This window comes from Artibeus jamaicensis, unplaced genomic scaffold (genome assembly GCF_021234435.1).
Source record: "Artibeus jamaicensis isolate MK-2021 breed Jamaican fruit bat unplaced genomic scaffold, CSHL_Jam_final scaffold_1019, whole genome shotgun sequence".
NCBI lineage: Eukaryota > Metazoa > Chordata > Mammalia > Chiroptera > Phyllostomidae > Artibeus > Artibeus jamaicensis.
The window spans coordinates 28,669,475-28,682,175 of NW_026522025.1; positions in this window are offsets into that span (position 1 = coordinate 28,669,475).

Below are 12,701 nucleotides of genomic sequence, written 5' to 3' on the forward strand. Positions count from 1 at the left end.
CAGAGGGGAAGAGAGGGAGAAACAGAAGCGGGGAAACATCAGTGAGTGGCTGCCTCTCATGTGACTGCTTCTGGGGCCTGGCCCACAACCGAGGCACGTTCCCCGACTGGGAATCACACTGGAGACCCTTTTGGATCACAGGCTGGCAAACAGTCCACTGAGCCACACCACCTAGGGCACAGATGACTGATTTTTAGTTTAGGAAAAAGTCTCCATCATAGCATACACAAAACTAAATTCCAGATAGATTGAATGCTTACATAAAGCATAAAACAACAAAAATACTAAAACAAAATATAGGTGAATATTTTTACAGTATTGAAGAATAATATTATAAATTCAAACACTTTTGTGTGAGCAAATACATTATAAATAAAGTTAAAAGAGAATTTATTTGTAGAGATTACTTACTACATTTCTCAAACTCTTAATACTTTTATTATATCCCACTGCTTAAATAAATAAAATAAAACATCCAAATAAAAATAGAAAATTGTACAAAGAGAAAAATGCAGAGAAATAAACTATAAACTATCATGAAACATAATAATATATACTCAGCCTCATTAATATTTAAATGAATGTAAATGAAAACAGTGATACAGGTTACTACCAGAATAGAAATGGAGAAGAGGTGCAAAATTTGTTCATCCTCCTAAGGTGGATTTGTTCATTCCCTGTTAAATGGTTATTGGTTGATATATTCATTTGTACTAAAATTTACATGCATTTATATTTTTATTCAGCAATTCTTCTTGTAGAACTTTATACAATAGGTACCCAAAAGGAATTAGCAAAGGGCATTAATTACAGCAATGTGATAATAGCAAAAAAATTAGAAATAATCTAAATGTTCATCAATAAGGGACAAGGTTAAATAGAATTATACCTCCATAAAAGATAATGTAATAACAACCATTATAAAGAATATATCCTTTATGTTGTAATGTTGAAAGGAGACTTTCAACAAATGAAGCCAGATGAAGCCAAAAATGTCCCAGCTGAATCCTCCCTGAATTCCTGATCTGCAGAATCTTGAGAATAAAAAATTAAGGTGTTTTAAGCCACTAAGTATTGAAATGGTTTGTCACACAGCCCTAGAAACCCGAAATAACCACCAGAACAGAATGAGAACAATCTGCCTATTGAACATATAGAATGGAGTGATGAGATTAGCCTGAGTATACTGTGGGGAGAAATAAAATTAGTATATCATGTGGTGTAAAACATTAGAATCTGGAAAACTAGGCTGAAAAACACTCTTTTCTGAAAAGAGAGACATTTGTTATATAGCTAAATCTCAACATCACGGTTTTGGAGAACGAAAGAGGGAATTATATTTTCCTATCTGTCTGTTTCAGCTGCAGATCTTTTCTTCCTGGGGAGAGAAGGAAGCAGAATTTCATTGAGAGCGTTGGTCTCAGCAAGGGCTGGGAAACCGTCTGTGTTGTGTCTGCTGGATATCTGAATGCTCTCACATGGAGCAGTTGGGTCAGATGACCTTTAGGAGTCTTTCCAATTCTTTGTTGCTCTAGAAAGGAGAGTTTTCTTTTCCAAAATTATTTCTCAGTTGGCCTCCCAGAGCCCTCAATGTCTTGCTGACTTGCTGTGGATGCTTTTAGCTTGTCACTGGCTCTTTTAAGGGAGACATCTGGAACCAGGCACCATCTATGCCTGACACATGGCCTGGGAGGGCACAGTCACTCCACCAGTTCCAATCATTTTCCATGATAAGTTCCCAAAAGGACAACATTAACAAAAATGTCTAAATATTAATTAAATTGATGATTATTGATAGTAATAAGAAATTCAGCATCTAAGAGAACATAGATATACATGAAAAATTGTCCTATTATAAAGGTATGTTATTCTGCCTCATATTAGCCTGTTGATAATCATTTCATTCTTCTTCAAACAGCATTCTTCCTACCATCTTTATCCTTTCACTTGCAGCAGATTGTTTTATTTCTTCTCCCACAGAAAAGTTACTTTATATACAGCACTGAATTTTCCTGTACTCCTCAGAGAAGTGATTTTGAGTTGGAGTCAGAGCCTCTTCTAGTTCTCTCCTCCCTTTAAATCCTACCTAGATTCGGCCCCATTGTGTGTCCTAAGGCTTGCTCTGCAATCACTCCTTTCCTTTCTCAATTTTACAGTTTGCATTGACCTCCTTTAGTATACTGATAAACACGTTCTCTAATTCTAACCCACTTATGAGACTTGTTTCATCAGACATCTATGCTTTTTATATTCCTTTCTCCTTGACTGAAAAGTTTCCATCGGTTTACAAAGTATGTATTTTAGTCCTAACTAGCAGTTATGCAAAACACTAGATATCTGTTATCTGTGCCTAGAAATCAATACTCTAAAAACGTTTAAAACACTTCTTTTGTTTGCTAGACCAAGAAGAATAAACAAAACCACACCTGGAACTTTGTTAGTGTTGATGAAAGCATTCAGCTAAATGCATTGTCTTTTGCAGAATTCTTTTTATATAGGACATTAGTCAAGTAAACTTTTTAATCTGGATTAAGAGAAATGAGATTTTTGAGCACTTTACTTTTACAGAATAATATTTTAGTAAGGTTATTACTATTTATTTACTTATATCTGAGCATAAAGTTATTGAAAAGTACACTTTAACCACTTTAAAAATAAATAAATGAAGGAAAAGAAAAAAAGTGACATGATAGCTCCACTTCAATAACAAGGTAAGTCAACAAAAACGTGAGGAATAAACTCATTTTATAGTTAAGTTTCCTCAAGGCCACCGACACAAATTTGATGGTATCAATACACATTTCAAGGGGAGAGGGCAGCCTTTTACTAATCTTCTGGGGCAAACTTCATCAAAAATATAGTTTTCAGTCCTTTTCCTAATATTCCTATGCTATAAAATGTATCATAGTTAATATAGACCTGATAAAGTCAATATTATCAAAGTGGATTTGAGAGTATAATTTAATCACTATTATCACTATCAAAATGTTTTGTATTTATTTACATAAAGATTGATATTACTCTACAAAATTACTTAAATGTGTTCTTTCTTCTACTTATAAGAATGTATTGTATTCATAAAAATAATGACATAGATTGGACATTGAGACATGCTTGGAATTAATACATAATTTAAATAAATTAGTTAAAATTTTGAATAAGTAAAGGGCTATCACTTTAATTATTTTCTAGCATGAGTAATTTATGAAGTCTCTGGACCGGAAGATAGGATTATAGACAGAAACTGGGAATAGGTGAAAAATATGTGCTACGGATGAAAAGTTACTGGAAAATAGACAAAAAAAACACCCCACAGTTCTTGAGAAATTGTGAAAATAAGGAACTGCATCCTTTGTATATATGCAATATAAATTTTAAAATTACTGCAGTGAAGAAGTTTCAAATATTGTTTCTACAATTGTAATCTCTTGTACTAAAGAGCTAAATTAGAATCCAATATTGTATCTAAAATACTGTGTGTTAATTGCATGTCGATATGAGCAGAGATCATGGTTTACAAGTTATGAAAATACCAAATACTAAAATATTGAAAATAAGCAATTGTAAGAAAAAGAAACTATTTTTCACTATTTGGACGTATTGTATCAGCTGCCATTCATCTGATATTGTTCAAGGAAGAGAATTGCCCAGTAGTTAATTATACTTATTTATTCATTTACTTGAATTTATTTTAAGATTCTTTCTCCATTATTAATTTTTCTACAATAATCAATGTTCTGTCTAGATGAGAAGCAGGAATCAGAAGATGTAAAGCTGAAATGCTCTGCAGTCTTGCTTGTTAGGGTCTTTGAAGATTCACCGTTGAAGCCTAGAACTTGAGCAAAATGCAGGAGAGTGTAAGTAACCTGGAAGAACTTGCAGTCACACATGATAGATATAAAAAGAAGGGTAGAACAGCAGAGTTCAAATGTGATTTTTCCAGAGTTAGCACGCTCTTATTTGTCTTTTAATTAATATATGAAGTCCCTCACCATCTCTGATTTCTTTGAATTTTCTCCATTATACGAACATGTGCATATGCATACACACATAAGCACCAAGCCAATTGCTATAGTGCTATGCTAGAAAAACACCTTGGGCCCTCAAATTAAATAGAAGGAGAGAGAGCTATGGGGATGATGAGGCTTAAAATATGGGGACTGTCCAACATAGACCTGTGATGAGCAAAACAAACCATATGGAGCCCGTAGCATCAGGCGTCTGATCCTCATGGAGGCAAGCCAATAATGACTAGAACTTTTCAATAAACTCTAAGTAGGAAGTTCTCACAAAAATAACTTTCACCGGAAAGTAGAAATCCCACATTCTTCCAGTTGTGTTACTTACTCACTCTGTGACTCTAAGCAAATCACTCGACTAGATTTCTATCCTACCTATCTCTCAGGGCTTTGACTCCTATTGGCCACTGCACACTCCCCACATCCAATGAGTCACTTGGTGTTGTCAGTTGTTTCCACATTTCATATTTGGTGAGGACCCAGCCTCCCTGTGGCATGTAAAGTCACAGTGATGGTAGGCAATTAAATTATAAAAGGAAGAAAAATGAGACATGTGCCTTAATTCACATTTAAAAAATTATTCTGATCTATAAGCTAACAGAAGAAGCATTAGTTAATTGTAACCCCAGAAACAATTCATAACACATACATAGTTATGGGAAGGTGGTATATGTCCTTTCAAATAAATGAGAATAGTGACTTTGCCCATTTATTTGTTCAACACATAATTTATTTAGTATTTGTTATGTGTTAGCCTTCATTTATTCTTGGGATTATTTCATAAAATGGAACAAGAATTTCTGACCTGACAGTTATTACTGTCAAGAGAATGGAAAGAGAAGATAAACCATCAACATAAATAAGTAAATTACTCAATGTGTTCATAGGCAATTAAGTGCTGTTGAAAAAATACAGAATGAAAAGAGAATGGAAAAGGGCAATCAAGAGTACCTGGATTTGGGGAAGGGAGTTAGACTGACACATTAAATGTTGAGGTTAGAGTAGCATTATTAAGAAAGTGACATTTGAGCAGAAATTCAAACAAAGTAGAGAATCAGCTGTGTATATATTGACATATGGAGGGAGAATAATCTATGCAGAGAAGATAGCTAGAGCAAATTTCTTAAGGTGAGAGGTGTGTTCATCATGTGTAAAGAAAAGGAAGGGACCTTACTGTACTGCAAGGAAGAGGGCAGTATTAAGGGGTGAATTTAAAGAGATAACTGGAATCAGGTATAGTGGTAAGGTTTATTTAATATTTTAAAGGGAATTTAGCTTCTAGTCTGCATGAAAATGGAAGCATTAAGTAAAGGAATGATATGATTTATCTAAAATGTTAAAGCACTTCTCTGGCTGCTGTATTAAGAGTAGACTGTCAGAGACAAAAGTGGGAACCGATTAGGAAGGTATCATAGTAATTCACATGATAGTGGATGTCCATCCATCCTGGAATGGTGGAGGAAGAGAAGCGATGAGATTCTAGACATATATCAGAATTTACTGGTAGGATGGATGCAGGATAAAAAGAAAAAAGAGGAGTAAAATTTATTTATTTGTTTGTTTATTTGTTTATTTCTACCCACCCACCCCCCTGCCCAGCAATTAGATGGATGGAATTTTCATCAACTGATATGTGGATGGTGGCCTGTAAGTGGAGTATTTTTGTGTTTATTTTAGGGTATATTGATTTTGAGATGTCCATTAGACACTCAAGTGGACATTCAAATGGATAGTAAAGGAGAAAGAGATACAACAATTGTACTTGGGGTAGAGGACTGGACTAGAGATAAAATTTTGGGAGCACTTGCCATGTGGGTTATATATAAATCCATGTGATTAAATGAAATCAGTAAAGACATAAATGGGGAAATGAATAAAAGATCCAAGACACGGCTGTGGGACCCTCCAGTATTAATAAGGTTGGAGAGAAGAGTATGCAATAAGCAGACTGAGAAAGAGAAGCCAATGAAGAAGAATGAAACACAAGAGAATGGGTAGTATAAAATGTATGTTGGGAAAATGACTTAAAATCACTCAGAGAAGGTGTGTTGCTGATAGTGGCCGTTGGATTTACCAATGTGATCAGGGTAAACACAATGAGAGTAGTTTTGAAGGGCTCATAGAAGCAAAAACTCAACTTAAATGAGTTTAAAAGAGAAAAGAAGAGAGAATAAGAAACTACAAAATAGACTACTCCCTCAGAGTTTAAAAATAAATACAACAGAGCAATGGAAAGATAAGTGACAGGAAGACAGAACAAAAGATTTTTTTAAAGGAATTTAGACATTACTGTGTATGTGTACATTGATTTCAATTATAAAAGAGAAAGAGATCAATTATACAAGAGAAAATATCAATGTAGGAGGAAAAGGGTAGAATTGCTGGAATGATGCTTTTCAAGGAATACCTGTAATGATGTCCTTAAGCAAGAGGAAATGGGATTTATGCAAAAGTGGAGGTATCAATTAAAATAGAGGCAATAATAAAATATATTGCTCAGCCTACTAAACACTTTCCATTCCATTTATACTCATGAATGTTATGGAGTGATTAAACACTTACTAAAATGAGGATGAGCCTGAAAAAATTTTGTAAAATCAGAGAGGAGGTATTTGTTGACCAGAATAGGTTCTTAATCTCCAGAAAGTCTTTGCAAACAATAGAGAAGTGGACATTAAAACAATCTCTATACCCCTTAAACTGCTTATATTTTTATATTAATTTCTTATCCATAACAACACTGAATTTTAAAAGATCCTGAAACTAAGTTATTGTGTTTTAAATCTATGAATGCCATTGGGTTTTCTCCATGTAATTGAGATTGGGCTGTTGAAAGGGACTCTAATTAAACTATTAACATCTAGAAAGAACACATTTTTAAGAGTGAAAACTTGTTCTTGAATATAGGCCTCAGAATGGTTTCACTTTTTGAGGCTGTTCATTAAATATTGTTGTGAAGGGATACTTTCTTGGAATTTAATATTTCTTTTCTTTTCTACTTTTTGTTCTTGTATTCTGTGCCTCTAGTCCATTTCTGCTGTAACCCACTTATGAAAGCATGGTCAATTTAAGTTTCTCAAATTAGTAGAGCTTTGGTCATGTCACTATTTGTCTGCTTAAAAGCCTTTAGTAGTTCACCATTTTCTAGAGAATTAAATCCAAATTGCCTTGATTCTGTAGCCTTGCCCTCATTGTCACTATACTTAGTCCAAGCTAAGTCCTGCCACTATTCCTTATTTAAATAGCTTGAATCATTCTGCTCTTTTCCACACCATATATCATTGCATATCAATTTTTCACGTTTACCACTTCATCAGTTATATGCTCTATTTATGCTGCCTAACAATCCGGGTAGTTTAGGACCTTAATTACATAGTAAAATCATGAATCTTTGGATCTGATTTGGGTGGTTCTTTTGAGCTCACCTGAGGAACTCAGCTGATGTGAGAAGGGTTTAGCAGGATTCATTCATCAATTAAAAATCAGTTAATTTTCTCTAGTGATCTTGATTGGACATTTCCAGGTGTCTGACTCGTGGTCAGGAAGCTGGGTGGCCTCAGTAGAAACAATTGGGTAACTCATCTCTGCCTACATTTCTTCATTCAGTAGGGTAGCCCAGGCACCTCTTCATGATAAAGGAAAAGAAAATAATAATGAGCAAATGCCTTTTAAAGTCTCTACTTGGCAAGCAGAATAAAAACAAAGACACTGAAATAGAGAACAAGGGGACAGCGACCAAAGGGGAGAGGAGAAGGAATTTAAGAGGGGAAAAGGGGAGGGATTTGGAGGAACAAGTATGAAGAACAAAGGGATGAGAACTAAGAGGGGTGGAAATGAGAGGGAGGTGGGGATCACTGGGCGGGTGGGCTGGGATGGGAGAAATAGAAAACTGTACTTGAAAAATAACTAAATTAAAAAATTTTTAATTTAGTTAAAGTCTCTGCTTGGGTATTTTGCTATTGTCTTGTTAACCAGAGCGAGCCATGTGAAAATATCAGAGTTATTATGAGCAGGCAGTAGAAGAAGGGCATGGCTTTAGGGAGGTGTGGATGATGGGGATCATTAATTCAATCCATCAACCTACTACAGAGACCTACATTCTTCATATGTGCTAATATGATCTTTGGCTCAAAGACCCATCTTACACAGTACTGCCCCCAAGTTGTCTAGATGTCACTTCCATTGCTTTATCCATTTAGCCTAGTTAATTCCCATTTGTCTATTCTCTCAGCTCATATATCAATTTGGACAGCAAAATTTCTTTGACCTTCCAGGATATGTAAGCATGCTTTGTCACAACCCTTCCTAGAACCATGTTTCTGTCACAGAGTAATTGACTTGGGTTGAATTATTAATGTAATTATTCAATTAACTTCTGGGTCCCCATTTAACTAATACCATTCTGAAAACAGAAACTTTGACATCTCTTGTGCAACAGCTTAGTATTCAGTATTGTGCATGGGACATAATAAATGTTCAATAAATATTTCTTGAATGACATTACTTACCTTGATTGACTCTTAATTGTATTTTCTTTCCTTTTCTTTTTCTTCAAGCAATCTTATCCATTTTTTTAGGAGTGAAGACATTTTAAAAATGCCTGAACTATCATCTCTTATTCCATGAACTTAATACAATGGCTCTTCTTCTTTATTGACTACTCTATTAGACTTTTAGATAGTATTAGCCTCTAAGTTCCCTATGCAGTTATTCTTTTATGAACTAGTACAACTGAAGGGAAAGTAAGGCGTTAATTGTCATCCCTCAGGCCACACTCTCCCCCTTTATTGTAGTCTTTGAGAAGAGAGAAATAATGTGCAAATTAGTGTTGTGAATTACAGATATACTGCCATGTATCTTCCGAAGTGGTATCTGCTATAGTCAACAGAGCATTAGATTTGTACATGGAGATGCGAAGTAAATGAGCTGAGGACTTTGCATGAGTCATTTGCCTCTTTAGATCTCAGTCCTATCCATAATGTTTAGAGAGGATATAAAGTCTGGTGAAGTCTTATATTCTTTGTATCTCTAAAAATGCCCAAGGAATGTTTTGTTATGCACAAATAACACTTTTTGTGTTCTTCCTTAAATGGTTGTCTATGTCTCTGATTGAACTACCTCGATGTTGCTTGAATGCCAGGTTTCTATATCAGACTGTGATTTCTTATTAGCATAAGAACCATGTCTTCTTCCTGGCACTTGGCACAATTAGCTATTGAATTTTTTTATTACCTCCTTTCTCATTTGCTCTTGTACTTTTAGGTCACATATTTTCAGAGGACTCCCTTGTGTGGAGTTATTGCCTCAGGTATAAGTTAGACACACTGGAGATTCCAACTGGGAGCTGTTAGCTCTCATTCATTAGTCTCTTCTGTTAGCATGATAAAGTTATACTGAATGGGTATCTTGACATGCTCATTTGAGAAACAAATGTAAATCTAAAATGTAAAAATAAAGAGAGCATTTTGCATTTGCAATGCTGCCTTTTAGAATCCCACATGTTGGACAGAACGGCCTTAAAATAAAATTTCATATATTTAACATATACTAAAGTGACCTGGAAAATGTTAATTTCAGATTGTGGGAGTTCCAATTATTGAAGCCATCCACCAATAACCACACTGAAGTAATGTCAAAGAATCCCAAGAGTGTGCCAGTGAAAAAAGGGTTTATTATGGAAAAACTAATGGACCATTTTCTGTAGCTGCTCCTGCTGGTGCTGCTATGATGGGTAACATACAGCAAGTGAAATATCCTTCTCATGTGTTAAAACACACATTTTACCCTAGGGGAATAGAATGGGCTTCATCTCTATTAAATATGTTTGATCGCTTTGGGATATTTTCTCTCTTTTTCTGTTTTTCCTACCATTGTTTTTATTCTAATAAACACATTTTATAGTATTTGGGCACAATACAACTCAGTTGTATCTCTTTTTCATAAATAATTTTTGGTTAAAGTAGAATTAAATGGCTTTCCTGTGACCTTCCTCTTCTTATGATCCAGAGGTTCATACAATTTTGCCTTGGGGGTGTTAGGCTAATGAATACAATGCTTCAATGCTTACTCCAGTAAAGATGACCGTGTCCTTATGTTATAGGCAGAGTGTGCACTATGTTTTAATGTGTCAAAAAAAAAGGTGTTTGTTAATGGCCAATCTTTGCTGTATGCATGGGAAGTTCTGTTGGTTTGCAGGAGTTTAAAGTTTTTCACGTGTTGTCTGTCCATCAGCTGTACATATATTGTAATAAAATAATTTCTCCAAGAGACATCTTAGCCTTATTTCAAGAAAATAAAGAATTAAAAAATCTGAAATCTCCTAGGTCCTGAAAATAGAAGCATAATGAGTGTTATTTTTCTGAACTCCTTGAGATGTGCAGGACGAAGTGTATTGGAACGGGAAGTGCTGCCTCTGGTCACCCCACAGCCATGCTCTGCAGAAGCTATTTCTGTTCCATGCTATGCCCTCTTCATGGACTCTTTCTCTTTTTTTATTATTGTTTTTAATCTTTATTGTGTTTATTTCCATTACTATTTAATCATCTTATGTTCCCCTCCCCCAGTGATCACCACACTGAAGTCCATGTCCATGAGTCCTTTTTCCTTTTCGCTCAATCCTTCTATCCTCACAACTCCCCCGCTACTAGCTGTCGCCCTGCTCTCCATCAATGAGTCTCACCCCATTTTCCTTGTTAATTCATTTTGTTCATTAAATTTCACATATGAGTAAAATCATGTGGTATTTGTCTTTCTCTGTGTGGCTTATTTTACCTAACATAATATTCTCCAGGTCCATTGATACTGTTGCAAAGGGCAAAATTTTCTTCTTTTTTATGGCCATTGTATAAATATCCCATAGTTATTTTATCCATTTATCTACTGATGGACACTTGGGTTGCTTCCATATCTTGGTGGTTGTAAATAATGCTGCCATGAACATAGAGGTGCTTATATTGTTTAGAATTAGCATTTAGGGTTTTGTCAGATATCTTTCCAGAAGTGAGATCACTGGGTAAAAAAATGAATTCATTTTTAATTTTTTGAGGTGTCTCCACACTGGTTTCCACGGTGGTTGTACAAGTCTGCACTCCCACCAACAGTGCAAAATGGCTCCCCTTTCTCCACATGCTCGCCAACACGTGTTGTTTGTTGATTTATTGATGATAACCATTCTGACAGGTGTGAAATAGTATCTTATTGTGGTTATGAGTCTACTTTAATATATTAGATTTTGGAGCTTGGGTTCCTCTTTGTAGAAGACAAAAAATTACTTTTTAAAGATCTTTATTTTCTTAGGATAGAATAAAGAATTGACTATTTCTACTTCCAATTTACTTCATCTGACAACTCTAATTCCAGCAGTTATCCCTGTAGGGTTATCAGCTGATTAGACTAATACAACATGTAAAACCCATGAAAATGTATTGTTGATTAATTTTAGCCCAGTCTTTAGTGGAGAACATTGACAATTGTCTCAAATGTGCAAGAACTCAAATGTTGTTTCAGAATTTTGTTCAAAATCAATATTGATGTGTGCGTTATTTGTAACTCATTATCCTTATAAATTTTAATTTGTGGAAGCTGTTTCACTCTCAAGTTCCGCCAACACAGGATGCAGGAATCATTTGTTTTTGCAGTGTTGATTACCTATTTTTTTCTGTAGTTCTTTCGTGATTGCTTCTGGGTTCAATTCCACAAAATTTTACCTAGTTCATGTTTCCTTGGCTTAATTCCCTGTTCTGTCTCCACGGATCAGAGTATTTGACAGAACAGCAAAGAAGAGAAAGTCTTACTACCAGATTTTCCACTTGAACTATAAATTAAGTGAAGTTTAAATTGAAAATTCCATAATCAAAGATGTCAGCTTACATATGGTCACTAGATTTAATGCAGTCAAGTGTATCTATATGAAACATAAAGGGAAAGTTGGGTTTAGTTACACACCTGGAAAACTCTTTGTACCACAGATAATTCTCATTTCTTTCAAGTAAAATTAATAATAATAATAACTCTACTACTTTTTGAGTGCCAATTACAGCACCATTGTGCTAAGTGTTTTAGTTCAAAGTGGGACTTGAGAGACTAGTTATTTACATGCTATTGTAGTTCAGAGAGATAAAGTATATTGAATCAGGTAATACAGCCTTCAAATTGTTTAAAGTGGAAGTTAATACCAGACCCATCTCCCTTCAAGGTCTGTATTTCTAATCATTCTGCAATTCTATTTCTCACTGAGATTATGTTTTTGTCTAATAACAAATAATCCTAGAATTTGAGAAGCTTCATAACTTTATATAAATCTGTAATGAATTTCCACCAAGGGCTTCTCTGAATGTAGCCTGTGCCAAGATAGAGGATCAAACTAAGCTGGTTGCATAACATGACAGGTATATTTGGCCAGGCACTGTTTATCTCCATATTGCCTAACTTAAAAGTATTCTGCAGCATTCCTCTTGAATAAAAGTCAATGGGCTAAATCTTAGAATCAATCATCATAACCTATGTTTTCTGCACTTTGAACCCCCAGCCAATCCATGCCTCGGTGATAAGCTGGCCATTGTAGGTTGGTCATCTAGGAGAACCATGCCACCTTCTAACTGTGCCCTCTTGGGTTCCCAGGCCAAGGTAAAGAAGGCTCAACCTGGTACCACTGTGGTGGTAAATTATGCAACATCTCAACCC